The 27,505-nt window shown below is 38.6% G+C and overlaps 1 long non-coding RNA gene across 1 annotated transcript in view; it reads left to right on the top strand.

Annotated features, from left to right (window-relative positions):
• LOC108314046 overlaps positions 1 to 12,295 on the top strand; it is a 15,800-nt gene extending 3,505 nt beyond the window's left edge. The window contains exons 2-3 of the long non-coding RNA XR_001829326.2: positions 5,337 to 5,339; positions 12,208 to 12,295. This is a non-coding gene — a long non-coding RNA (uncharacterized LOC108314046). The remainder of the gene's footprint in view (positions 1 to 5,336; positions 5,340 to 12,207) is intronic.
• The last annotated feature ends 15,210 nt before the right edge of the window (positions 12,296 to 27,505 follow it).

Genomic DNA, 27,505 nt, shown 5'->3' with positions numbered 1-27,505 from the left:
ACAAAACATTTTTTCAAAAATTAGCTGGGCATGGTGTCACACACCTGTGGTCTCAGCTACTCAGGAGGATTGCTTGAGCCTGAGAGCTCGAGGTTGCAACAGGCCTTGATGGCACCACTGCATTCCAGCCTGGGTGACAGGACAAAACCATGGCTCAAAAACAAAAATGGTCCTCTGCGAACAATACTCTATTACTTTTTACAAAAGAAAGTCATGGTTTCAAGCAATATGCATATATACATCAAACATTCATGTATCAAAAAAAACTCTAGATAAAGATGTTACCATAGTCATTTTATGAATGATAAAATTAATTAACAATGTAAGCATTCTTGCTAAAATCTAGTACAGTGGCTTAGAACTAAGGTGCTTTTGATGCAGTTTAGTTAGTAAAAACACTATGCATTTTAATCAGGCCAATTATCAATTTGATACAGTACTTAATTTTGATAGCTAATAAATTGAAATAAAAGTACATTAATTTTTAAAATCAATTATTTTTAGTTAAAGAGAAAGGTGATAAGTACCAAAATATAAAATGTGATTATCTTTAAGAGATGAAATTTTGTGGGATTTAAAGGGTTTTTTTTTCAAAATTATTACTTGTTTCTCCTTATATTTATTCCAATAAGAATGCAGCACTGTTTACAATAGCAAAGACTTAGAACCAACCCAAATGCCCATTGATGATACACCGGACAGGGAAAACGTGGCACATATACACCATGGAATACTATGCAGCCATAAAAAATGAGTTCGTGTCCTTTGTAGGGACATGGATGAACCTGGAAACCATCATTCTCAGCAAACTGACACAAGAACAGAAAATCAGACATCGCATGTTCTCACTCATAGGCGGATGTTGAACAATGAGAACACATGGACACAGGGAGGGGAGCATCACACACTGGGGTCTGTGGTGGGGAACTAGGGGAGAGGCAGTGGGGGGTGGGGAATTGGGGAGGGATAACATGGGGAGAAATACCAGATATAGGTGATGGGGAGGAAGGCAGCAAACCACATTGCCATGTATGTACCTATGCAACAATCTTGCATGTTCTTCACATGTACCCCATAACCTAAAATGCAATAATATATATATATATATATATTTTTTTTTTAAAAAAGAATGTCTTGTCTACATTTTTGAGGTAAATGTTAATTAAGGCATGACATCTTTATTACCAGCAATTAATGAAAATAGATTATTGATGTAATTAGTGTTCCCTATATCTTGATTTCATTGGTCACAATATATTCTATAGCAAGCTGTGGAATTACATCATGAAATTTGATTTTCATTGTCTCTGTATTCAGTGCCAAATAATTTAATAATTTTACTATGATCAAAGCATGTAAATCAATATCTAATATTATCAAATAACCATCATTAATTTGCACTGAAATCATGGTTAAAAATAAATGTGCAGTCATAAATTAATGATAGACTGCTTCACATTTAAGGTATGAAAAGTATTTATAGTAAAGCTCAATAGGAATTAGACTTTACAAAACACATTCAACAAAAATTGGCATTTGTGCTATCTTAAACTTATATGTAAAATAGAGTCTATGTGGAAATTCCTGGCGGTATATAAACCAACTTGATACTGATGAAAGCCAAAATACTACTTGTTCATTTTATAACTCTGGGCATACATCTTTGTTACTGGAAAGTGGCGTTGGATGAAAGATTAAGTAGGTGAATATTCCCTTAGGATTCTGTCAAAAAGCTGGTATTTCTTTTTAGACCCCACACACAATGTAAAGATGTAGATTTAATAAACAAACCATTTCTGATCTCAGCAAGGAACTTAGCAGGGATTTTGAAAGTCAAACACACAGGAGCCATGCTTAGCTGTGGTGGTAAAAGTAACATCTGCCTGAGAGGTTTAAACAACGGAATTTTCAAATCACTTTTAAAGCCACAGTAGGAGACGCGACAACTCTAAGCAATACCTCAACCAGACCAGGAATATGAAAGCTGGAAGAAGTCAATTACATTCAAATACTAAAATAATCTCTATTAAAGGGAAAAGAGAAATAAATTGATGTTCCTGTTCCGCTCTGCCTCCCTAAGCCTTTTTGTGCCTTTTCAATTCTTCATTAATGAATGTAAACTGACTTTAAAGAAAGAAAATTATCTAATGTTACCACTGATAAATAGCTTCACACATTTAAGTTACATGAGTCATTGATTTCAAAGTCAAATTTTATTTCCTAATTCAGGACTTTCATGTAGGATTTATAGGACATCGAGTGACAAGTAATAATTACTACTGCTCTGGATAATAAGGATGTAAAAAGAAATTTGTGATTAACTAACAAATATCTGAAAAAACAAGGTAAAAATATAACCGAAAGCACATAAAGTCTTTGAAATTCATTTAAATTTGTTTCATCTTCTCTATTGTACCTGCAAATAAAGAAATACTTGTGAACATTTTATATATCTTTTAACTTCATCTGTTGTGGTTCACTAAAGCTGTGACCGGATAATTCACTTGTTAAAACACTGTAAATGGAGCTTAGGACATGAAGTAAACTCTAAAGAAGAAAATGTTACTATGAAACTTCTCTTGTACCCATCAGTAAAAAGAAAGAAAATCATTTTTTATCTTGGCATAAATTATGTGTTCAATTGTCAGAAAACTATACACTGCATGACTTTTCTGTAGTAAAAAAATGAAGAGACCAATGACTTGAAAAGGGAGGAAACAGTTTTCTCCTATAAATAAAATATATAAATATATGCTTCCCTTTTATACTGCTTCACTGTGGAATACTTAATAATAACTCATGTACTCACCATGATATCTCACTAAATCTTAATTTAAAAATGACCTATGTGATAACATAGTTACTAAATATCAAAAACATTATCTATGAAAATTTCAACTGTGAGAATATAATTAAAATACAATTAGCCATTTTCGTAATAGATGATAATTTCTCTTAGATATTCCTATGCAATTATCATCAACCAATATTTCCGACACACCCATACCCACATACACACACACATAAAATTTCACCAAAAATAGTCACAAATTCTTACAAGAAATATTTTGAAGGGTTCTTCTCTTTTAACTGTACAATTGCTGAAATATACACTCTTCCACCTGCATTAATACAATGCCCCTAATTCATTTGCGTTTAATTGAGTCTTGAATCAATGCAAAACGTATTTCTAAATATTATGACCATTTACTAAAAATTATTGCTTTAGGCTGAAGGACCAATTAAGGTCAAGGAACACAACGAATAAGTGATTATTTGTTGGCTAGGACTGTAATCTGTGTTTTAGGATACCAAATTCTGTAATATTTCTGCCATACCACAAATGATAATATATCTACTATAATAAAAATACCTCAATTTAAAATACATATAATATATATCTATATGAAGATTTCCAAAATAACTACTAGATTACAAGATCAATAAAATTATATTTTATAATTCTTTCTATGATTTTTATGAATGAATAAATAGATGGTTAGACTAAGTCAGTTAATTGATTTAGAGATTTATGAATCTCTAAAGAATATACATAATTAGTTTATTCCTGGAGAAAAATCAACTGAAATTTTAAAATATTATAAAATTTCTACTCATACAAATACGTCTATTCATAGAAACTTGCTTTTGCAGATCTTTGTTAGTTCATTACATTTATTTTTGCATCCTTATTATCCAAGTCAATAGTAATGATTACATGTCACTTGATGCCCTATTAATCCTGCATAAATTTCTACTCATAAGAACTTATGAGTAATCCCTCATAAGAATATTTGAAAATTTAAAATTTCTGGCTATATATAAAATCAGAATATTTTGTAACTACCAAGTAGTCAATCACAACGCTTTTCATATTTAACAGGCAGCCCCCCCTTTAGTATTTTAATTTCTGATAAAAGAAAATTCATATATGATGAGCAAAATACACATTTGCTTTTATGTTCTTTGAACTTGTTTGAGATCCCCTTAGATTAGGTTAATGTCTTTTCAGGGAAGCTGAATATTCTTTTATACACACATCTCCCTCTAAAGATGGTCTTTTATAAAACAGGATTGATATAAAACTGTCAATTATGTAAAAAGATGAAAATTTTAGAACTGTCAAATCATCTCTTGATTGTAAATATACCCTGCTCACTTTTAAAATTACAAAGACTCATAAAAAATATTTATATGAAAGATATTCTTCTCTAGAATATAAAACATAAACATAAAACAATCATCCTTGCTTCTACTACTCTGAAAATTTTCAAAGTTGTTTAAAGCATATCTAACTGTCTGAGAATGCAGGAAACATAACAGAATTCTGGGTACCTTATAACCACATCTAGTGATGTCAGATTTGGCAACAGATAACACCTGCATTTTTACAGAATACAAATAGATTCATATAGCTTTCTTACTTAATTTTTTCTTCTTCATATCTGGAATATCTGTAGATTTGAAGTCTTGATGATTTCTAATAGAAACAGACATGTCATTATAATTATCCTGGTTTTCATTACATGCTGAGAATTGTCTCAAAAATGCAATATGTTATCAGATTCTAAGAAAAGCATCAACAGAATAATGTCAGTAATTCAGATAAAAATTAAAGTGAGGGACTTCTCTTCCCCAGTCTGTAAGGGCATGGTTTCAAAGGCAGGAGTTTTCGGGATCCGCACCTCCATCCAGGAACCAAAGGGATTTCAAATGTGAAGTTCTTCATCTAGGTTTCCCAGCACAGGCCAGGGGTGGGGAGTCAGGTGGGCTCCTGTGTCTCAAAAGCCTGCCAAACACTCTGGGAGGAGAGGACTCTGCAATTCAGAGTTGTGGACCAAGTAGCCAATCCAGTATCAGAGTCAAAGATCAATCACTCCAGAGGAAGTTTGAAAGAACTCCTCTCATTGGACAAGAACATGAATAAGGAGGGAATAACTCAAGTGTTAAAACTCGGGCTACTCTTTACCTATACAGATTCCTTCTCTGGGTCCCCTCCCAGGGAGCTGCCTCTCTCTCTCTCTCTCTCTCTCTCTCTCTCTCTCTCTCTCTCTCTCTCTCTCTCTCTTATAAATTGCTTTTCCACAAAACTGTTTGGGTCCACAATATTTATTTGAACGGCAAACTCACTGCGCTTTCGGGGCCGTTTCCCCATTCTTTGGGTTTAGCAAGGCTAAGAACCTCTTTGGAACTGGGAGGAAGCTGGGGATGCTGACGCTTTCCCAGTCACATATTTTGAGGAGCCAACCAGGAGAACGTTGAACTTCAGATTGGTTAGTGACATCGGACCCATTTTGCTTGCTAATCGGTCCTTTTGCTTCTTTTAAATTTTTAAGGCGGTAAAAGACTGGGTGCCTGTCAGCCACCTAAGTGTGAATATCACAGCCACCTGCCTAAAGACATGGGTGTCAGGCTTTCTGGGAACAGACTCTCCAACTCCCCACCCTCCAGAACTCGGAGTGTTGGTCAGCCCCAAACCAGCTTCCCTTTCTTGCTGTTCTTTCTTTCTCTGGGCCAAGCAGAGGGCCTGCAGGAAGAAAGGAGGTGGTCCTGAATTCCTGGTTCAGTCTGGTTTAGGTCAGGGCCCTTCTTAGACCTCCTAAGTAAAAGCTGCCTATGCAAGCTATGCCTAGACTTTCAGACCCCAACATCCTGGGTCCAGATTTCCATAAGGCAAACTTCTTCCTGGCTGTTTCCTATAAGATATTTCCTTCACATGAGGCTATTACCCTTTTTGCTAGGACATTGAGACTCTTGGGGTAGCAGTCCAGGAACCCTTGCCTATGGAGCCCTTAGGCTTATGCTTATAAAGACTTCCTACAGTATAAATGCTCAGGGCCAGTTCCCTTAGTCTGCTGTGCTAGGTTATCTCCTAACAGAGCCAGAGTCTATCAGAGGGTACTGGAGGCTATAGGATGTTGTGTGTTTGTCATCTGCAATTTCCCAATCCAACTGAGTGGTACCAGAATCCAATGATGTACAATTTGTTTTGCCTAGAATTGGCTCTCCATACAGCAGAACTTCTCCATCTACAATATTATAATCACACCTGCTCTAAGACTCAAATAGTTAATTACAGGCCCCACAGCCCTAGGGCATATCCCTATGATGGAAAGTGGGGTTGGGGAGAAGGCCTGGGTCCTGAGGGCATTGTTCCAGCCTCTACCAGGCAGCCAGCCATTACCTTCTTTAAGACTGCTGTGCTTAAATGCCCCTCTAAAGAGTTTATTCTCCTAGGGCAGTTTTATTGTCAGGCCTATGTTAATTAAACTCTTGCTAGGGAATACTGGCAACCATTGCCCAAGCCTTACTGGTCTAGTTCTTCAAGGATACACCATTACAGGTCCACTATGCCTGGCAGTCCCCATGTCCTTAAGGTGACCATAAGGACATTAGATAGTGAGCCTGTGCCCATGGCACCGGTAAGTGTGATTAAACCCAGCACATGGTGGTGGGGGGAGTCAGAAGATGATCACACATCCAGGGAGCAAGGAAATTATAAGGTGCTATAACGGGGGATGCCCCAGGGCTAGCAGTTACAAGAAATAACCAGGGATGCGGACATCAGATGGGTGCCACTCTTCCCAAGACGAAATCACCCTTAAAGTGGATCCTGGATAACTGTGACCAATTTGACCCACAATCTTTGAAGAGGAAGTGGCTCATTTTTCTCTGCCAAACAGTGTGGCCGTGATATCCTCTGCCGAGTGAAGAAACCTGGCCTCCTAAGGGAAGTATAAATTATAACACTCTTCTGCAATTAGACCTGTTCTGCAAGAGGGAATGTAAATGGATTGAGGTCCCCTATGAGCAAGTTTTCTTTACTCTGAGGGATAGTTCTCAGCTATGTAAGGCTTGTAACCTATGCCCACTGGCCCCTTCTCAGAACTACCCCCATATTCAGGACTCCCTGTGGCTCCTCCTTTCACCAATGCTGACCAGGTCTCCTCAGCTCCTATAACCCAAGAGGAATCATGGAAGGCCAAAGCTGCCAAGGCACCTCAAGCTACTAGGATGCCCCAATTCTGCCCCCTGCAGGCAGTAGGAGGAGAATTTGGCCCAACCGAAGTACATACCCCCTTTTCACTTTCTGATTTAAGCAAATCAAAGTGGACTTTTGAAAATTTTCAGATGACCTGGACAAGTACACAGATGTTCTGCAGGGCCTGGGTCAGCCCTTCAAATTAGATTGGAAAGATATCATGTTATTGCTTAGTCAGACCCTAACCAGTAATTAGAGGGAGGCTGCTTTAGCAGCTCAAGAGTTTGGGGACACCTGGTACCTTAGTCAAGTACATGACAAAATGATGCCAGAGGAGAAGGCTAGATTCCCTACAGGCAGACAAGCAGTCCCTAGCATGGAACCTCGCTGGGATCTTGACTCAGAACAGGGGGACTAGAGTCATAGGCACCTATTAACCTGCATACTTGAGGGATTAAGGTGAAACAGGAAAAAGCCCATGAACTATGCAACATTATCCACCATAACTCAAGGAAAGGAAGAAAACCCAACAGCCTTCCTTGAGATGTTATGGGAGGCCTTAAGAAAGTATACTCCCCTATCGCCAAACTCCATCGAAGTTCAGTTAACACTAAAAAACAAATTTATTACTCAATCAGTAGCGGACATTAGCAGGAAGCTCCAGAAGCTGGCCCTGGAGCCAGAACAGAATCTAGAATCATTACAAAATCTAGCAACCTCGGTGTTCTATAATAGAGACCAGCAGGAACAGACTGAAAGGGACAGGAGGGTCAAGAGAAAAGCCACAGCCCTAGTCATGGCCTTCAGGCAAGCAGACCCAAGGGGCTCAGAGGAGGGAAAGGGCCTGGGTTTGCTGCCAGTATGGCAGAGCTGACTACCACTGCAGCCTACCAGGACACTTTAAGAGAGATTATCCCAGAGGAAAGGACCACCTACTTGTCCTTGCCCACTGTCCCAAGGGGATCACTGGAAGGCACACTGTCCCAGGGGATGAAGATTCCCAGGGCCTGAGGCAGCTAACCAGGTGACCCAACAGCAGGACTGAGGGTGCCCGGGGCAAGCACCAGCATAAGCCATCACCCTCACTGAGCCCCAGGTAAAGCTAACCATAGAGGGCCAGGAGGTCAATCTCCTGGACACTGGCGTGGCCTTCTCAGTTTTGCTTTCCTGTCCTGGATGGTTGTCCTTCAAGTCTGTAACTGTCCGAGGAGTCCTAGGACAAACAGTCTCCTGATATTTCTCCCAGCCCCTAAGCTGTAACTGGGCGGATGTGCTCTTCTCCCATGCCTTCCTCATCATGCCAGAAAGTCCCACTCCCTTACTAGGGCGGGACCTGTTAGCCAGAGCAGGAACCATTATCTATATGAACATTTTCAGCATCTCTCTGCTGCCCATTATTTAAAGAAGAAATTAATCCCGATGTTTGGGCAATGGAGGGACAATTTGAGTGAGAAAATAATGCCTGCCCAATTCAAATAAGGCTAAACAATCCCACCTCTTTTCCTTACCAAAGACAGTATCCCCTCAGACCGGAAGCCTAAAAGGGGCACAGGATACTGTAAGGAACCTAAAAGCTCAGGGTCTAGTGAGGTCCTGTAACAGCCCTTGTAATATTCCAATTTTGGGAGTACAAAAACCTAATGGACAATGGAGGCTGGAGCAAGATCTCAGACTTATTAATGAAGCTGTGATCCCTTTATACACAGTGATACTCAACCCGTACACCTTGCTCTCTCAAATACCAGGAAAGGCACAGTGGTTTACGGCCCTAAACCTTAAGGATGCCTTTTTCTATGCTCCATTACATCCTGACTCCCAGTTTCTGTTCACCTTTGAAGACCCTTTGGACCAGAATTCTCAGCTCACGTGGACAGTGTTACCCCAGGGCTTTCAAGATAGCCCTGTTTGTCCAGGCTCTAGTGCAGGACCTTAGTAACTTTTCACACCCAGGTACCCTGGTTCTTAAATATACAGATGACTTACATCTAACTGCCAACTCAGAAAACCAGTGTCAGCAGGCCACCCAGGACCTTCTAAACTTTCTAGCCACCTGTGGATTTAAAGTTTCCAAATCAAAAGCCCAACTTTGTAGGCAAGAGGTAAAATACCTAGGCCTTGCCTTGTCTGAGGGCACTCAGGCCCTTGATGGAGAATGTCTGCAACCCATACTGGCCTTCCCCTGTCCAAAGACCTTAAAACTGTTGCGGGGATTCTTAGGAATAACTGGTTTCTGCCAATTGTGGATTCCCAGATATGGTGAAATAGCCAAACCCCTATACATTCCGATTAAGGAAACCCAAAAAGCCTAACACCCATCTAATACAATGGGACCCTGTAGCTGAGGCAGCCTTTCAGACTCTGAAGCAGGCACTATTGCAGGCTCCAGCTCTAAGCCTCCCTACAGGCAACGGCTTCTCCCTACGTGTTATGGAGAAGTCAGGAGTGGCACTGGAGGTTCTCAGCCACACTTGGGGGGCCATGCCACAACCAGTGGCATACCAAAGAAAAGAAATTGATGCAGTAGCAAAAGGGTGGCCACCCTGCTTTTGGGTCGTAGCTGTGGTGGCTATAATGGTCTCAGAAGCTGTTAAAATAGTACAAGGGAAAGATCTAACTGTATGGACTTCACATGATGTAGCTGGAATTCTGGCCTCTAGAGAAGGCTTATGGCTGTCCGACAACCGCTTACTCAAATATCAGGCCTTAATTCTCAAAAGGTCTGTACTTCAGCTGCACACATATGCAGCCTTCAATCCACCTACTTTTCTTCCTCAGGAAGGGGCAGACAAAGAACATGACTGTCAGCAGGTTATAGCCCAGAACTATGTGGCTCGAGAGGATCTCTTAGAAACTCCCCTAGCCAATCTTGACTTTAATATATATACTGTCAGAAGTTCATTTATGGAAAATGGAGTTCCAAAGGTAGAGTATGCAGAAGTCAGTAATCAGACAGTGCTTGAAAGTAACTCCCTTCCTCCTGGAACTAGTGCCCAGCTGGCAGAACTAGTAGCCCTCACTTGAGCTCTAAAATTAGGAAAAGGAAAAAGAATAAATATACACACAGATTCCAAACATGCGCACCTGGTTCTGCATGCTCATGCTGCCATATGGAAGGAAAGAGAGTTCCTAACCTCCGCAGGAACTCCAATTAAATATCATAAGGAAATTTTAGACTTATTACAAGCTTTCAAAGAACCCAAAGAGGTAGCAGTCTTACACTGCAGGGTCACCAGAAAGGAGATGAGAAGGAAGCTGAGGGCAATTGCCGAGCTGACCTAGAGGCAAAAGGGGCAGCTTGACAATAATTTATAGAAGGGCCTTTAATATGGGAAAACCCTCTCCAGGGAACTAGACCTCAATACTCATCAGAAGAGGTAGAGTGAGCAATCTCCCAGGGACATAATCTTCTTCCTTCAGGATGGCTAGCCACTGAGGAGGGAAAAGTAACCCTACCTTCTACCAGCTGGTGGAAAGTACTTAAAACCCTGCATCAAACTTTCTGTATGGGTATAAGGATGGCCAAATCTATATTTTCAGAAAAAAGATCTCTTCAAGGCTGTCCAACAAATAGTCAAAGGATGTGAAATAGCCAAAAAAATAAAAATCCTTTGGCACATCACAAAGTTCCTCCTGGGGAACAGTGGACTGGTCATTATCTAGGTGAGGACTGGCAAATGGAATTTACCCATATGCCTAAGTCTCAGGGATATCAATATCTGTTAGCATGTGTAGATATCTACACAAACTGGGTTGAGGCTTTCCCCTGTAGAACAGAAACAGCCCAATAGGTAATAAGAGTCCTGATTAATGAAATAATTCCTAGATTCGGACTCTCTCTATGTCTTCAAAGTGATAACATTCCTGTCTTCGAAGCTGCAGTGACTGCAGTGACTGAAGGAATTTCCAGGGTGTTAGGAATACAGCATCATCTCCACTATGCTTTGAGGCCTCAGTCCTCAGGGAAAGTGAAAAAGATGAATGAAATTCTTAAAAGACACCTAAAGAAACTGGCACGGGAAACCCACCTCCCGTGGTCTTCTCTATTACCAGTGGCACTCTTAAGGGTTTCAAATTCTCCCCAGAAAAATAGGACTCAGCCCCTATGAGACACTTTATGGTTGGCCCTTTCTTACTAATAACCTCATATTAGACAAGGAAACAGCAGGTCTAATAAAAGATATAACTAACAGTCTCTCAGGACCTTACCTGAAGGACACCCTAGGAAAAAAGGGAAGGAGTTGTTCTGCCCTGGAAACTTAGTGCTTGTTAAGTCTCTCCCCTCAGACTCTCCCTCTCTAGGTCCATTTTGGAAAGGACTATTTTCAGTTATTCTGTCTACCCCAATGGCAGTTAAGGTGGTGGGAATTGACTCGTGGATTCATCACACTCAGCTGAAGCTTTGGACACCTGCTGAAGAAAATGATAGGCCCTTCATGCCACAGCCTGAAGCTCTAGGAGTTGACTCTTCATATACCTGTGAGCCCTTAGAGGACCTCCGTTTGCTCTTCCAATGAGATCCCCAGGAAAGTAACTACTCATAAGTCTAACTTACATCCTGGCATTAACAGGACTATCACTCTTGACTTTATTACCTGCCACCAGACTTTATGAGGTCACCCTTATGGATTGGCCTAATAGCTCTCCTCCTCTCCTTCTTAGTGCCCCCCATCGTGACAATTTACACCAACTCTCAGGTGCAGAGTCTTCTCTTGCCAAGGCCATGCCATACTCGAAGCCCAATTATTCCTTTCATAGCGGAGGGGGCAGAATAATAGGACTTGCTACTGGTGTGGGAGGAATTACTACTTCTACTCAGTTTTACTACAAGCTATGTCAGGAGTTAAATAATGACAAGGAAAAAGGTTGCTAATTCTCTCTGCAGAGGCAGCTCACTCTGCAGAAGCAGCTTAACTCTTTAGCTGCCATGGCTCTTCAAAATAAAAAGGGCCTGGACCTGCTTAAAGCAGAGAAAGAAGAAACCTGTCTCTTTTTAGGAAAAGAATGCTGCTACTTTGTAAACCAATCAGGTATTGTCTTAAACAAGTTAAAGAACTCAGGGACAGAATGGGATGCAGAGCTAAAGACCATCAAGAAACAGGATTGTGGAATTTGTTTAACAGCTGGCTGTCTTGCCTCTACCGTCTTCTAGGCCCATTCATAACTATTCTATTATTACTGGTCTTTGGGCCTCTCATCAACTTTTTTGTCAAATTCATTTCTTCTAGAATTGAGGCCATGTGGCTAGAAATGGACCTGCAAATGAAACTCCGAATATCCTTGGCTGGTGAGTTCTATCATACACCTCTGGTTCAACTTGCACCACTGAAAAATTTCCCTCTGGAGGAAACCTCAACTGCAGGACCCCTTCTACACTCCAATTCAGCAGGAAGTAAAGAGAAATCGACACTTGTGTCCCAACAGCATTGGGCTTTCCTGCTTAGAGTGGGGACTGAGGAACTTCTCTTCCTGGGTCTGTGAGGGGTGTGGTTTCAAAGGCAGGAGTTTCCCAGCTCCATCTCTGAATCAGAGGGGTTTCAAATGTTAAGTTCTTTGTCTAGGTTTCCTGCACATGGCCTAGATGGGGAAAGCCAGGTGAGCTCCTTTGTCTCAAAAGCCTGCCAAAAGCTCTGGGAGGATGGGGCTCTGTAACTCAGAATTGTGGACCAAGTAGCCAATCTGGTATCAGAGTCAAAGATCAATCACTCTAGAGGAAATTTGAAAGAACTCCTCACATTGGATGAAAATTTGAATGGGAGGGAATAACACACAGGTTTAAACTCCTGCTACTTTTTACCTATACAAATTAATTCTCTGGGTCCCCTCCCAGGGAAGCATGGAAGCTGTCTTTCTCTCTCTCTCTGTCTAACAAATCGCTTTTCTGCAAAACTCTTCTGGTTCACAATATTTATTTGAATGGCAAACTCACCATGCCTCCAGGGCCCCTTTCCCCATTCTTCAGGGTTAGCAAGGCTAAGAACCTCTTCGAACCAGGAGGAAGCTGGGAACATTGATGCTACCCCAGTCACAAAAGAATGTGTTACTGGATAACTTTTCCTAAATAGCCATCTGCCTCACTACTTACATAACACACATTCATAGAAACCTGCAAAGAACAATTGTTTATTACCAATTCATGTTTATGTATAATCCTTTTAAGACTGTTGGCATGAAGGATCATACAACTGAACTTTTATTTTAAAAATAATACGAGGATGGCCGAACAGGAACAGCTCTGGAGTGCAGTTCCCAGTGAGAGCAATGCAGAGGGTGAGTGAATGCTGCATTTCAAAACAAGTTATTAGGGCCCACAGATCAGGAGATTCCTGGGCTGAAAAGCACCACGAGTTTCCAGCACAGAGCTGGTGCAGTGGGTCTCCACACAAAAACTCACACGAATCTGGGTGGCCATTTCAACTGGCACCTGGAACACCTGGGAGACAGAGCCACCCATTTAACTGAAAAAAAGAGGGCTGAAACAGGGAGCCAGGTGATCTGGCTTGGCACGTCCCACCCCCACAAAGACCAGCAATCTGAAATGCTCTGGGTTGAGAGTTTAGCAGCAAGCGCAGCTGGACCTTGGAAAGTCCAGCTTTGTTGGAGGAAGGGCGTCTGCCATTACCGAGGTAGTCCACCACTACCAAGGCAGTCTGCATTACTGAGGCAGTCCACCATTACAGAGGCAGTCTGCCATTACAGAGGCAGTCTGCCATTACTGAGGCACTCTGCCATTATAGAGGCAGTCTGCCATTACCGAAGCCGATCGCTATTATAGAGGCAGTTCTAACTATACATCTATAAACAAAACTGCAAGGAAGTTCACACAGCAGCTCGGCAGAGCCCACAACTGCTCAGCAATACCTCGGCTGGCAGACTGTGACTTGGCTACATCCTTGCTGGGCAGGGCAGCTCTGAAAAAAGGCAGCAGCACATCAGGAACTTATAAATAAAGCCCCACCTTCCCAGGACAGAGCACCTGGAAAAAAAAAATGGCTGTTATGAGTTCTGCTGCAGCAGACTTAAACGTACCTGCCCAGCAGCTCTGAATGGTACAAAGGAGCTCACAGCTCAGCACTCGAGCGCCTATTACGGACAGACTATCTCCTCAAGCAGCTCCCTGACCCCTGTATATCCAAAGAGTCACCTCATAAAGGAGAGCTCAGGCTGACATCTGGTGGGTATCCTTCTGGGATGAAGGTAGCAGAAAAAGAAACTGTGAGCAACCCTTACTGTTCTGCAGCCAAAGGTGATCCACAGGCAAGTAGGGCCTGGAGTGTACCTCCAGCAGTCCTACAGCAGAAGGGCCTGCCTGTTAGAAGGAAAACTAAGAAACAGAAAGAAATAACTTCATCATCAACAAAAAGGATGCCCACTCAGAAACACCATCTGAAAGTCACCAACTACAAAGACCACGGGTAGATAAATCCACAAAGATGGGAAGAAACCAGAGCAAAAAAGATGAAAACACCTAAAACAAGAACACCTCTCCTCCTCCAAGGGATCACAATTCCTCACCAGCAAGGGAACAAAGCTGGATGGAAAATGAATCCAATGAATTGATAGAAACAGGCTTCAGAAAGTGGGTAATAACAAACTTCTCTGAGCTAAAAGAACATGTCCTACCCCCATGCAAAGAAACTAAGAACATTGAAAAAAGGTTTGATGAAATGCTAATAAGAATAAACAGCTTAGAGAAGAACATAAATAAATGACTTAATGGAGCTGAAAAACACAAGAGAACTTCGCAAAGCATACACAAGTTTCAATAGCTGAATCCACCAAGCAGAAGAAAGGATATCAGAGATTGAAGATCAACTCAATGAACTAAAATGAGAAGGCAAGTTTAGAGAAAAAAGAGTGAAAAGAAATGAACAAAGCCTCCAAGAAATATGAGATTATGTGAAAAGACCTAATCTATGTTTGATAGGTGTACTGAATGTGATGGAGAGAATGAATCCAAGGTGGAAAACACTCTTGAGGATATCAATCCTCAGAAAAGAATTCTTAAAATCCATGTGTTTTATTTTGATTTATATAACTAATAAACCTATAAATATGTACAAAAATTATAAAATATAATTATTAGCAAAATATAAATATCTATAATCTCTCAACTTAGAGATGACTATTGGTATCATATTGGTATATTTTATTATCAGCCTTTTTTTTCTTTTAATATATTGATTGTACTACGTTCTAACCTGTTGTATTTATGTTTACTTAGGGACATTTATAATTATCATGATTTTCTTACTGATATTGTCACAATGAGATAAAAAGATAAATGAGATCCTTTAGATTTATGGGAAGCTAGGTTTAATGGAAAGGCAGGAATGCATCAAAAATGAAATTACTGGCCAGGGATCAGTGGTTTTATGGGTTTGAAATTCAAAAATGAGATTTAAAAGCCAAGTTGTCAACATGACCAATTTATGTAAAGTGCAATTAATGACACTGTCTTAAAACTCAGGACTGCAACAAGATAAATGATCACCTGTTGCCTTCAAATCATGCACTGTCTAAACATGAGCTGAACTTTAAAGGGTAATACAGAGTTTGCAGGTGGACACAGAGATGATAAACATGTAACCTGCTCCCCAGATTTCCCTCCCTAGCTTACCCTCACTCTCCTCTTTAGTATTAGCTGGCTCTGTTGAAATTATTTCAATTAAGAGAAAAGTAGTAAAAGCAACAAATCCCCTCACAGTTCCCATGAAGTCTTACAATGTGAAAAGAGATAGGATAAAACATAACATACCAAAAACAGATGAAGTATTTCAATTAGGTGCATTGCACTTGGAATTTTTTAAAAATACTTCCCCATAATCTCAACAGCAGTATACAAATTATTTTAACAAAACTCAAAAATAACTCATGATAAATGAAAGAAGATATAATTACTCTTCACAAAAGGTAATAAAAAGTGAGTGAACAGACTTGGAAAAAATTAGAGTAAAATTAAATTATTTCAAAAAGTAATGCCACATTAGAAGATAAAAAGAGTGAAATAGATTTGGCTGAAAATTGAGTGAGGTATGAATAAGTAAAGTCACATTTAATGAAATAGAAAACAATAGAGGAATAATGCATAAAGATGATACATATAAAAGCCAAAGGAGATCTATTCCATATAGTTGGCATTTCTGTATCAAAGAACAGTGTTGAAAAACATCTTTACAATAATTGTTTCCTTAAATAAATAATGGAATGTTTAAATCACAATGTACAATGTGAACTAGGAAAATTACTGATAAATACTTCTCATACATTTTACCTTGGTAAATATTATGAACTTCAAAAAAAAAAAAATCAAAGGTCTCCAGCTGATGTAAAGAGACACCTAACAGAGAGGGAATCAGGCCGACTTCAGATTACCCAGATCATTGTTCCCTGACAAAAGAAAGTATAATAATGCCTGTAAAGTTCTAGAAAAATAGAAATACTATCTAAGGGTTTTATGTGATCATGTAAGAATTCATAGCTCACAGGTCAACAAATTGGTCTTGGAAAAACTGTTAAAACTAAAAGACAAAATATAGGCAAAAATATTCAGATGAGATGAGATGAATCAAAAGTATATTATTTTTAATGTTGAAGAATAGGAATTATAATCAATATACCTTCAAATCCAGATATAAAAAAATTTAAAAATAGAGCTTCTAGAAGAAGATAGAAAATAAACAACAATGACTAAATATAAAATGAAACTTATAAGATGGCAAATTTAGAAACATTCATATTAAATTTACTAATATTAAAATTTTTAAAGGCAAAGTTAAATATCTAGTGCCAAATGAATAGATGCAAAGATGTGTGATAAATATAAAGTAGTTAAAATATTCATTGTATAATTTGGTGATAGATATATGGGTAGTCAATGTAAAATTTTTGAAACTTCTCCATTTGTTTTAAAACCATTATAGTAAAATGCTGAAAACGTCTTCTTTATTTAATAAGCTAAAATAAAATCTAACAACATGAAATATATAAACATTGAGGGAAAATATAGACGATCTAGAGGAAACCATGAAGAATCAATGAAAAAAATAAGACCACTCATGGTACATAAAACAGAAATCATACAAAAGGTTGAATTACTACTTTAATTAAACCAAAAATATGCCTAGAAAAATATACTATAAATTTTATATTTGAAAAATGAAACTACCAAATCATAACAAATTATTAATATGGTTAACATGTAATGCTGTCAAAAAAATTAACAAAGAGAAAGACTAACATCTCAAAGTAAAATTATCAAAAGATACAGACAGATTATTTAAAAATACACAAAATACCTAAAAACGCAGAGAGGGAAATTCTCAATCTTACTCAAAAATAATATATTATAAATAAAAGTGGAGTTAGAGAAGATATTTTCCTAGTATTTTTGTAAAGATAGAAAGCGTGATACCTTTTTATCTTATACCTAAATAATATCCAGTGATACATAATGACTCAGATTTAACAAGGAGAAAGACTAACAATTCCAAATAAAATATCCAACAAAAGATAGAAACAGAATTTTATGATGATATCCATGAAATTTTTCAAAAATTGTGTCAAAAAGAACAAAGCTAATGAACAGAGATGAAGCAAGTATATATCCTAGAATATTCATAAAATATTCTTGGAGGGATATAAAAAAATAACATTAGGAATAGGTTTTACGCATGTGAAAGAAATGGAATTTTATGGGTCTTTTTACTATGCACACTTGAGTTGCATACAGGCATGTGTACTTTTATAAAGCTTCCCGGATAATTTTGTTATACCATTGATTATGATTAGTAGTATTTGCCAATTATGTTGAGTGATTTATGCCCAAAGAATTTTTAGATCATTATAAATGATGTTAAGTTAGGAATACAAGGAAATATTGCGAGCCAGGCAATAACAGTTTGTCAGAAATAAGCAGAAGTTCTGGGAGGAGGAATGTAGAAAAGTAATCAGGTTTCTAAGAACAAAAGGGACAAAGCGGAGTATGTCAGGAAAGCAAGGTAGCACAGATACAGAGCAAAAAAATAGCTGCTCAGGAATTAACCTAGCAAAGAGCATTGCCCTAATTTCCACTGATTATCAGAGAAGGTAACTTGATTGCTGGGTAATATGATTAATATGATATCTGTGATGGCATAATTAATTAGATATAATTAAGGTGACTATAACAATGAGTATATCCTTATGCAGTCAATGCTAATTTTTTGAGGCAGGAGTAGGATGCTATAATTATGAGCATGTGGTTAGAGAAGTCACACATTTTTAGCCCACAGTCTTTTGACCTGAGATGTTCTTTAATATAAAATCCTTGAGAGCATATTTTTTGGTCCAATTCTTAAACTAGTCAGACTTTTACCTAACTCTTGTGGTAAGGATCACACTGCTCTCTACCAACTATTTTTCACGACCTCAGTGACTTACTGATACCCACCCCTATAAATCTAACCATCTACTAAGTCTAATTATTATTGAGAATAAGCATAACAAGTGTATTAACCACAATATCTCTTTTTTAAGCACACAAAATAGCTGAGCATTTTAAATTATGATAAAAATGTATGTGCTTGTTTTAATGAACATCCTTTACAAATGATTGCTTACAAAATAGACAGCTGTGTCTATTTCTGATTCCACAAGTTTATACCATAAAACGTTTGGCTGAGTCAAGACTTATGTTCTTTTTGAGTAACTCTGTGTGAACCTAGCAGGTAGATGTTATATGCAATCCTTGTAGAAGCATTACCATATTTCAGTCACATTTTACAGGGCATTATGAAAAAGAAGTAGAACCCCATCTACATTGAGACTATAAAAATAATGAAAAAAATCATTTCCTTCTTTTTGAAGAAAAAGAAAAAAAGGCACATAAAGCCAATTTACGAATTAAAAAAAAATAAATGGCATCATGAAACAGACTTGAAGCCAAGTCCAAAGGCCAGAAGTTTAGAAAAAACCGTTTCAGTCAGTATGAGACTTCCTCTCTGGTCCTGGTACACATCCCACCTGATTCTTATCACATGAAAGTTCCTCTGTGACGCTCGAAAGATGAATACATGATAAACTGAGGAAGCTTTGTCTCTGGAGACACCAATCTTTTAAAATATGTATTCTTTTTTGGAAAAGCTATACAATGGAAAAGGAATAATTTTTTCTCTATTTTCTTTAGGAAGAGAGGTGAGTGATGGAAGCAGTGTCTGGGGCCATAAGAAGGTCCAGACTGCTACATCTGGGATAGTAAAAAGGCCTCTGAGACTTGGGAGATAAATAGTGTTTAGCAGCCCCTTCCCCAAAATAGGACTTGAGTAAAATTTTTCTCACCTTGGAAAATAAATAAAACCCAGATTCAGCTTAAGAGCATTCCTCTGTCAACCCAATCTGTAAACAGCACCTCTAGTTATATGAGACTTAAGTGTGTCTAATTGTAACTCCTAGAAAGTATAAAGAGTAATTACAAACGTAAAATTTTTGAAGAACCACAAGACTGAATAGTTAAGCAATCTTGAGCGAGAACAAAGTTAGAAGCCTCATATTCAAATTACATTACGAAAGTACAGTCATCAAAATGATATTGTACTGGCATAAAGGCAGACATAAAACAAACGGAACAGAATATAAAGCCCAGAAATTAACCCAGGCACATGTGGAAAGTAATCTTTGATAATGTGACAAGAATACAAAGGGAAAGGAAGGTCTCTTCAATAAATAGTGATGGAAAAACTGAATTTTTACAAATAAAAATAATGAAATTGGATCTTCTTCTTACACCATAATGAAAACCTCAAAATTGTTTAAAAGACTTAATTGTAACATCTGAAACTGTAAATCTTCTAGAAGGAAACATAGAAGAAAAGTTCCATGACAGTGGTCCTGGCAATGATTTTTTGGATCCAATACTGTATTAGGCCATTTTTGCATTGCTATACAGAAATATCCAAGACTGGGTAATTTATCAATAAAAGAGGTTTAACTTGGCTCATGGTTCTCTGAGCTATACAGGAAGCGTGGTACCAGCATCTGCTTCTAGTGAAGCTTACATTTATGGTGGATAATGAAGGCGGAGGCAAGCATCTCACATGGTGAGAGCAGGAGCAAGACAGAAGTGGGGGTTGCCAGTCAAATCTTATGTCCTCACCTTGAAAAATATAATCATCCCCTGCTAATAGTCCCCCAAAGTCTTAATTTATTTCGGCATCAAGTCCCAAATCCTAAGTTTCATCTCAGACCCATCTCCTTCTACCCATAAGTCTGCAAAATCGAAACACGTTATTTACTCCCGAGATAAAATAGATGTGCAGGCATTGGGTAAACATTACTGCTCCAAAGGCGAAAAATTGGAGAAAAGGGCAATAGGCCCTGCACAAGTCCAAAACCCAGCAGGGCAGTCACTAAATCTTAAAACTCCAAAATACTCTCCTTTGACTCCATGTTCCACCTCCAAGGCACACTGGTGCAAGCAGTAGGATCCCAAGCCCTTGGGCAGCTCCATCCCTGTGGCTTTGTGAGGTTCAGCCCTTGCAGCTGCTCTCACGGTTTGGATTTGAGTTCTTGTGGCTTTTTCAGGCTCAGGAGGCAGCTACCAGTGGGCCTACCATTCTCAAGTCTGTAGAATGATGACCCGCTTTCCACAGCTCCCCTGGGTGGAGATTCTGTGTGTGGGCTCCAATCCCACATTTTCCCTCCACACTAATCTAGTAGAACTTCTCAGTGAGGGTTCTGCCCCTGCAGCAATCTTCTACCTGCGTGCCCAGGATTTCTCGCATACCCTCTGAAATCTAAGGGGAAGCTGCCAAGCATCTGTCACTCTTGCATTCCATGCCCCCACCAACTTAACACCACACAGATGCCACCAAGGCTTATGGTGGCTTGTACTATCCAAGAGTGGGCCAAGCAATATCTGGGATCCTTTGAACTAATCCTGAAGCTGGAGCAGCTAGGATGCAGGGAACAGTGCCCAAGGCTGTGCAGGGCAGTGGGGCTCTGGGCATGGCCTTCGGAATCATTATTTTTCCATAGTTCTCTGGATCTGAGATGAGATGGGCTATCTTAAAGATCTCTGAAATGCCTTTGAGGCCTTTTTCCCATTTTCTTGAATTTTAGCACTTGACTCCCTTTCAGCCTTGCTAATCTCTCTTGCAAGTCTTTCCTCCACAGGCTGCTTGGATTCTCTCTCTGCCAAATGGTCAGTGGCGAATTTTCCAAAGCTTTACACTCTGCTTCTCTTTTAAATATAAGTTCCAGCTTTAAGTCATCCCTTTGCTCCCACAGCTGATCATAAGTTTTTAGTAGCAGTGAGGTCACTTCTTGAACACTTTGCTGCTTAGAAATTTCTTCTCCAGATACTCTGTCATCACTCTTAAATGTACATGTGATTCCTAGGACATGAAAACAATGCAGCCAAGTTTTTTTTTTTTTTTTTTTTTTTTTTTTTTTTTTTTTTTTTTTTTTTTTTTTTTTTTTTTTTTTTTTTTGCTAAGGCTTAACAGGGCTGACCTTCGCTCCAGTTCCCAATAAATTCCTCATTTCCATCTGAGACTTTATCAGTCTGATGTCTGCTGTCTACATTTCTATCAGTATTTTGCTCGCAACTGTTCAACTCATCTCTAAGAAATTCCAAACTTTCCCTTACCATTCTGTCTTCTTCTGAGCCCTCCAAACTCTGCAACTCTCCACCTATTACCAAGTTCCACAAATGCTTCTACATCTTCAGCACCTTCACACCAGGAGTGGCCCCGACACTGTCCCACTCCCTGAATGAATTTTCTATGTGAGGGTGTGTAAAGAAATTTCTGTAAAGAAATATCTGAGACTAGGTAACTTATTTAAAATGTTTATTTTGGCTTGCAGGCTATTTTGGTTCCACAGGCTATGCAGGAAGCATGGTGCCACGATCTGATTCTGGTGGGGGTCTCAGGAAACTTACAATCATGGCAGAAGGTGAAGGGGGAGCAGACATATCATTTGCCAATAGAGAGGAAGAATGTGCCACACACTTTTAAATAACCAGATCTCACAAAAATTCACTCAATATTATTAAGACAGATCCAAGCTCTTCATGAGCGATCCTCCCCTGTGACCCAGAAATATACCACCAGGTCCCACTTCCAACGTCGGGGGATATATTTCAACATGAGATTTGGAGGGAACAAACATCCCAACTATATCAGGTACCAAAAGCAAAATGAACAATGAGACTATACCAAATTAAACAGTTTCTGCATAGCAAAAAAAAAAAAAAAGGAAAATAAGTCAACAAAATGCAAAGGAAACCCACTGAATTGGAGAAGATGTTTGAGAAACACGTATTTAATAAGTGATTAATATTCAAACTATACAAAGAACTCATATAAATCAATAGCAAAAAACTAACAAACGAACTAGTAATGTTAAGGAATAATGGGCAGAGGATGTGAATCAACATTTTTCTGAAGAAGACATGCAGATAGGCAATATATATTTGAAAATCTGCTGAACACCACTAATCATCAAGAAAACTCAAAACAAAAATAAGATACCACCTCACACCTGTTAGGATCACTATTATCAAAAAGTAGAAACATAAAAAGTGTTGGTGAAGATACGGAGGGAGAAAGAAACCCTTATGCATTGTTGGTGGGAATATAAATTGGTACAGCTGACACAGGATTTTTCTTGGCCCCCTTTCTGGTCTCACAGCAGGAGGTACCCCACCTACTCAGCCCACTGGGCCACATCTGGCTTGTGCTCCGGTACAAATCCCATGGCCACAGTGACTGCACACTCAGCCCCTGGCAGCAGAGGGGGTGTGACCAAGTGAGTGTGGGCTCCAGTCACCATTCTAAACGCTGGCAGGGGCAGGCTTCTTGCAGAACTTTCAGTTGAACCAATCTCCCAGGCAGGAGTGTCCATGACCTCAAAGTCCCAGAAGGAGTGTTACAATGTGCTAATTAGCTCTTTTAGCCCTACTGCCCACAGCCTAACAGCCCCTTGCCCCACTCTGGGCCACAGCTCTAGGGCAGGCTCAGCCCTGCCACTGCTTCCCGTCACGTGGGGCAGCTGCCTTATGACGGTGGAGGGCAGAGGACCACAGTATTATAGCCTTCTGAGTACCTGCATTCAGGGGATCCTGAGCTGTTGCTCCACATCTAAGAAGAATGAAGTCACACTGACAATTGTTGGGCAATGAGGACAGATAATTATTGAGTGACAAAACAGCACTCAGCAGAGAGGGGACAGGAAGATTGTCTCTCACCTGAAGTCAGATCATCTCTTCAGTGTGGCTAAGTCTAAGGCTTTTATAGGCACAGTATGGGGGAGAGGTGGGCCATAGGTAGTATTGGAAAAAACAACATTTGATTGGTTAAAAAGCATTATTCAGAAAGAACCAATCAGGAAAGGGGAGGAACAGAAGTTCTCACTCTGTAAACAGTAACAGAAGTTCTCACTCTCGGTAGCAGGTTTCATCCAGAAGCAGGTACTGAGTCTCTCAGACTTCTGGTTATTTTTGGCTTGAAGGCAGGGTTTCACTGGGGACTCAACCCTACCAGCCTAGGCATTTGTCTGCCTTCTGCTGCTATCACAATCATATAGACAACAGTATAGAGGCTCTTCAAAAAGTTAAAAATAGAACTGCCATATGAACCAACAATTCTGCTTCAGGGTATATCCAAAAGAACTGAAAGGAGAATTTTAAAGAGATGACTGCATACCCATGTTCACTGCAGCATTATTCATGATAGCTAATACATAGAAACAATGTAAGAGTCCATCAGTGGCTAAATGGATAAAGAAAATGTGGTATATCAACACTATGTAATATTATTCAGCATTAAAAAAGAAGGAAATAGATTGAAGTCAGATGGGGTCTTCTAACTATACAATCAAGTCATATGCAAATAGAGACAATTTGATTTCTTCTTTTCCTAATTGAATACCCTTTATTTCTTTTTCTTGCCTGATTGCTCTGGCTAGAACATCCAATACTATGTTGAATAGGAGTGGAGAGAGAGGGCACTTGTGTCTAGTGCTAGCTTTCAAAGGGAATGCTTTCAGTTTTTACCAATTTAGTATGATATTGGCTGTGAGTTTGTCATAAATAGCTTTTATTTTGAGATACATTCCATCAATACCTAGTTTGAGACTGTTTTAGCATAAAGGGCTGTTGAATTTTTTTCAAAGGCCTTCTCAGCATCTATTGATAATCATGTGGTTTTTGTCTTTGGTTCTGTTTATGTGATGAATTTGTATAGGTTGAACCAGGCTTGCATCCTTGGGATGAAACCTACTTGAACATGATAGATAAGATTTTTGATGTGCTGTTGCATTCAGTTTGCCAGTATTTTATTAAGATTTTTGCATCAATGTTCATCATGGATATTGGCCTGAAATTTTCTTTTTCAGTTGTGTCTGGAGGCATCATGCTACCTGACTTTGAACTATACTACAAAACTACAGTAATCAAAACAGCAGGGTACGGATACCAAAACAGAGATATAGAAAAATGGAACAGAACAGAGACCTTGGAATTAATGCCACACATCTACAACCATCTGACCTTTGACAAATCTGACAAAAACAAGCAATGGGGAAAGGATTCCCTGTTTAATAAATGGTGTTGGCTAGTCATGTACAGACAGCTGAAACTGGACCCCTTCCTTACACCTTATACAAAAATGAACTCCAGATGGATTAAGGATTTAAACATAAGACCTAAAACCGTAAAAACCCTAGAAGAAAACATAGGCAATTCCATTGAGGACATAAGCATAAGGAAGGACTTCATGACTAAAACACCAAAGCAATGGCAACAAAAGTCAAAATTGACAACTGGGATCTAACTAAACTTAAGAGCTTCTGCACAGCAAAAGAAACAATCATTAGAGTGAACTGTCAACCAACAGAATGGGAAAAAATTTTTCCAAGCTACCCATCTGACAAAGGGCTGATATCCAAAATCTAGAAAGAACTAAAACAAATTTACAAGAAAAAAACAAACTATCCCATCAAAAAGTGGGTGAAGGTTATGAACAGACACTTTTCAAAAGAAGACATTTATGAGGCCAACAAACATATGAAAAAAATGCTAATCATCACCATTCATTAGAGAAATGCAAATCAAAATCATATTGAGATACTATCTCATGCAAGTTAGCATGGCAATCATTAAAAAATCTAGAGACAACAGTTGCTGGAGAGCATGTGGAGAAATAGGAATGCTTTTACACTGTTGGTGGGAGTGTAAATTAGTTCAACCATTGTGGAAGACAGCGTGAAGCTTCCTCAAGGATCTAGAACTAGAAATAACATTTGACTCAGCAATCCTATTACTGGGTACATACCCAAAGATTGTAAATCATTCTATTATAAAGACACATGCACACATATGTTCATTGCAGCACCGTTTACAATAGCAAAAAGTTGGAACCAACCCAAATGCCCATCGACAATAGACTGGATAAAGAAAATGTGGCACATATACGCCATGGAATACTATGCAGCCATAAAAAAGGATGAGTTCATGTCCTTTGCAGGGACATGATGAAGCTGGAAACTATCATTCAAACTGACACAAGAACAGAAAACCAAACACTGCATGTTCTCACTTATAAGTGGGTGTTGAACAATGAGAGCACAAGGACATAGGGAGGGGAACATCACACAGGGGACCTGTTGTGGAATGGAGGGCTAGGGGAGGAATGACATTTGGAGAAATGCCTAATGTAGATAATAGGGGGGTGGATGCAGCAAACCACCATAGCATGTGTCTACCTATGTAACAATCCTGCATGATCTGCACATGTACCTCAGAACTTAAAGTATAATTTTAAAAAAAAAAGAAAGAAAAAAAGAACATATGGCCATTTGCAACAACACAAATGAACTTGAATGACATTTTGCTTAAAGAAATAAGCCAGACACAGAAATTTGGATATAGTATTATCTCACTCATCTCTGGAATATCAAAATGTTGAACTTACAGAACAGAGAGTAGGAGGTCTTTACCTGGGATGGGGGAAGTGGAGAGATGTTAGTCCAAGAGTAAAAACTAGAATTTATTGTCTGAATAACTCTGAAGACCTAATGTATAGCATGTTGATTATAGTTAATAATAATATACTGTATGTTTGAAATTTGCTGACAGTAATTTTAAGTATACGTACCACACATGCAAAAGATAATTATGTGATGTCATGGAGATGTTCATTAGCTGGATAGTGCCAATCATTTCACAGAGTATATGAATATTAAAACATCTAATTGTACATTTTTAATATATATAATTTTTATTTGTCAATTGTAATTGTCAGTTTTATTTGTCAGTTTCTCAGTAAAGCTGGGGAAAAAAAGGATACAGTTGATAGGCAGAAGCTGTTAATTATCAAGCCAACAGCAATGGACTTGATAGGTTTCGTTTTTATGATTAAAAATACATATCAGCATGATAGCAGTCTGATAGCATAATTTTGTCAATATTCCATGTAACAAATGATTAAATTTTCTCTAATCATATATTACTGTTGACACTAAATTTGATTCAATTATATTTTATATTATGTAGATGAGAACACTTTCAATAAGTTTTTTTAATTAGGTGATGTAGATTATATCAAAATTCTTTATCACTGTTTCCATAAACAGCTGGTCATGTTTAAATCATGAAAGCTATCTTTTTACATTAGTGTAAAGTAAGTGGACAAATAATTAGATTTACTCTGTATCATTCATTTCATTAGAATTCTGTAAATAATTTAATTATATGATTTATTGTAAGTAAAAGTGAAATCTTCCACAGATTTCTAGAATAATTTAGTATGAGTTTTTTAATTTGCCCCATGATATTTGTGTTTATCTCCCCATTAATTTTTATACTTTTAGGTAGGCTAGGTTTATATTTATTATGATATCATATCTCACTCTATTTGGTATTTGCATTTATATATCTGTTTGCTTGAATTTTTATTAATAAATAACTTAGTCCCTAAAGTGGGGTCTGTATATTTATTTGGAATCCGGATCTGGCGATTCCTACCGCATGGCAGTCCTCACTAGACAGCAAAGGCTTTTCGTTTATATAGAAACCTAACTACTCACCCAAGACAACAGCCTGCCTATTTGAGGAAGATCTGAAAAGTGTTCACAAGTTCTTTCCAGTATCTCTGCAAAATATCTTCCAGTGACTAATCAGGAAATAAAGGCAGTTTTCATTATTCTATAATGGCACATTATTTGGGTTGCCTTTCAACAAACCATTAGTCTAAATTACTTTTAGTGAACTCCACAGTTTACTGATGGTGGAAAGCAACGGACTGTGAAGCAAGAATTGCTAGAAGGCTCTTTTTCCTAATAGAACTTCTGCTGTTGTGTTATTGTTTTAGATTCAACAGCATCTTGGAAATGAGTCCATTTATACAAGCAGTAAATAATGCAAGATGAGTGACAATTTCAGCATGTAAAAAATGTAGCTATTCACCAGAATAATTTCTATATTGCTATGTACTTTAAGCAGGGTGGATTTTTTTTTTTTTTTTTTTTTTTTTTTTTTTTTTTTTT

This window comes from Cebus imitator, unplaced genomic scaffold (genome assembly GCF_001604975.1).
Source record: "Cebus imitator isolate Cc_AM_T3 unplaced genomic scaffold, Cebus_imitator-1.0 Scaffold146, whole genome shotgun sequence".
Classification (NCBI taxonomy): domain Eukaryota; kingdom Metazoa; phylum Chordata; class Mammalia; order Primates; family Cebidae; genus Cebus; species Cebus imitator.
The sequence above is the reverse complement of the archived record's forward strand: the minus strand, read 5'-3'. Positions and strand labels throughout refer to the sequence as shown.